We start from the raw sequence: 2,997 nt of genomic DNA on the forward strand, positions 1-2,997 counted from the left end.
CAGGTCTGATTTATTTCACTCATGAGTATGGTCTCTAGTTGTCACCATTTACCTATAAAATCCTCTAGTTTATCTTTCTTTATAGCTGAGTAATATTCCATTATATAAAAGTACCACCATTTTTTTATCCAGTCCTCAGTGGATGGACATTTGGGTTGCTTCCACAATTTAGCAACTATAAAAATGCGCTTCTATGAACATGGGTGCACATATATCACTGCAATATGATGTTTTCAAATCTTCTGGGAAAATACCCAGAAGGAGAATAGCTGGGTTGAGTGGGACATCTAGACCTAGTTTGCTGAGGAATCTTCTAACTGATTTCCACAGTGGTTTCACTAGTCTGCATTCCCACCAGCAGTGGAGAAGTGTTCCTATTTCTCCACAGCCTCATCAGCATTTGTGTTTAGAACACATAAAGATTAAAAAAACATCAGACCCCCCCAATTCAAAGACCCAATCCAAAAATGGGCAGCCGAGATGAATACACAGTTCTCAGATAAAGAAATACAAATGGCAAATAAATACATGAGAAAATGTTCAACATCATTTGTCATTCAAGAAATGCAAATTAAAACAACATTGTGATTTCGTCTCACCCCAGTAAGAATGGCTAGCATTAAGAGGAAGAACTTTTGAATGAAGACTGAATATGTACATCTTACTGAAACACTAACAGTTGGAATAGGAAATAAAGTTTTTCAATGAAGAACATACTTAAAAATTTACAAAATAATAACTTGGAAACACATTTGGAATTTAAAACTGAGTAATAAGGGGAGAGGAACTGGGAGATTGCAATGATTTTGTCAGTAATTTCCCCACGGAGATTACTAAATATAAAATCGACAGAATAACTAGAAGATGTTGAAAATTTTCATATGAAGACATGGATTTAGGAGATGACTCTGAGTGACAGGTCCCCTCACACACCCCCTGGCACTGGCCGCTGAACTCAGGACCTTTGCGCTGAGCTGCCTCACCAGCCTTTTTCATTCCTTCTTTCCTTCTATTCATTTAAAGACAGAGTCTTGCTAAATTGTTCAATTGCCCAAGATGGATTCAAACTTTCAATCCTCCTGCCTCAGCTTCCCAGACTGCTGAGATTACATGTGTTCATCTGCACACCTGACTGGTTTCAATTTTTAATGCTTTTATAATTTGACACTTTGGGGCATATTATTATTTTTCATTTTTCAAACTTCTCTAGTTTATTACCTATGGCAGTTATATTAAACACTCCTAGTTTATTATATTATAAAGTCAACTTTTCAAATATATCATTTGTCTTTACATTGAACGTTTTGGTTTAATTTATTTTTCGATGTGCAGATTTATAATATTTATGCAGTGATGCCTCATTGTCAAACACCTCCAAGCTCCAACTTTCCGCTACTTGAGCAGCAAAGTTCATAAAAGATCTGCTCGCTGTTCCTAACTTTGCTCCATCGTAACCTGAAAGTCTGATTTGAAAATCAGTAGGGGCAAGAGAAATAAAGTCGCGTGTCCCATCTCGCCGCGGACACCAAGGTGTCGCTTCATTCTTCAGTCTACACACCGCTCTAGACCAGACAACACACAGCGCTTATGTGAGTGCATTAAAACAGTCGTCATTGTACTTTTCTCCTTGCATTTTATTTGTGTAAAATATTGTAACCATGGCTCCAAAGAAAGTTAGTGACACCAGCAGTAAAGCCAAGAGGAAAACTGTGAGAACCACAATAGAGAAAGAAATAGTTGCAAAATCTGTTATATTACCAAAAATGAATGTATAAGATTAATTTTGGGGCCCAAGAACCAATGATTTAGTTTTTGGTTATTTCTTAGAGGAAGAACATGGTCAGCTCTCAAACTTTTCAGTGTTCCAGCATGAATTTGAAAGAAACTGAGGTCGAAGTGTCACTGTATTACAAGTAAACAAGAAAACAAAACTGAAATTTCTTTCTGAATTGTACATATCCTTTTACTGATCAAATACATTTTAGATTAGTTAAGTCTTTTTGCTACAACTGGAAACAAAATATACATTTTGGTATTCAAATGTAATTAAGATTGGATCTAAAGATTGTTGATATAAATCTTACCAAAAGTATCACAGAATTATGCCAGTTTGCACTTTAGAAATTTTGAGGCCTACATATGGAGCATGAATAGGGAAACAACTTTTTAATTGAACTTGAATAAATTTTCTTTCCAGAGTTAATTAATGGACTTTAATTAGGAGCAAGTCACTTGCTAAACAGTGTATTCTTATAAGTTTAATTCAAAAAATTGAGAGAGAAAATATAATCAGCTACTCTCACATATCTATGGATAGACTCAGTTTATGAATTATATGGGAGTATTGTTTATATAAAGCTGTGCCTCAGCAAGCTACAGGAAGACAGGTTAAGGCATCAGGGAAACAAATACAGAATGAGGAGCATGTGCCTTGCACTCACTTCCTTTATTCTAGAGTCATCCACAAGAGCTCATAATACTATTTTGGGCTGTGGAGGGGTGAGACAGAGCCTCATGTTGTAGTCTAGACAGACCTTGAACTCACTATGTGTCAGGGCTAGCCTTGAACTGGCTGCAGTGCTCCCACCTCGGCTTCCTGAAAGCTGGCATTACAGGGGTATACTACCAGGTTCAGAATACTTTTGAAAAGATTTAGGTCTAAGATTGCAGGAATTTTTCCACTTGGGGTCAGATTTCATTGCTGTTATATGGATATATCATTGCCCAAACATATCTATCAGACAAATCAACCTTTCTTCTTTGTTTTGTGGTGCCAACTTTGTTGTCAGTCACATCCATGAAACTATGGTTCTTTCCTGGATTTTTGATTTGTTTATTTTGATCTATTTTCTGAAAGTTACTGTAATGCCAGCTGCAATTGCGGTAAAATTTTTAATAAGTCTTAGTATCTGATACAGGAATTTCTTCCTATCTGTTCTTCATGTGTTTTTGGTATTTTAGGGATATATATATAGATATAGATATAGATATAGATAT

Source organism: Chinchilla lanigera, unplaced genomic scaffold (assembly GCF_000276665.1).
Source record: "Chinchilla lanigera isolate Chin_1 unplaced genomic scaffold, ChiLan1.0 scaffold00071, whole genome shotgun sequence".
In the NCBI taxonomy this organism is placed as follows: domain Eukaryota; kingdom Metazoa; phylum Chordata; class Mammalia; order Rodentia; family Chinchillidae; genus Chinchilla; species Chinchilla lanigera.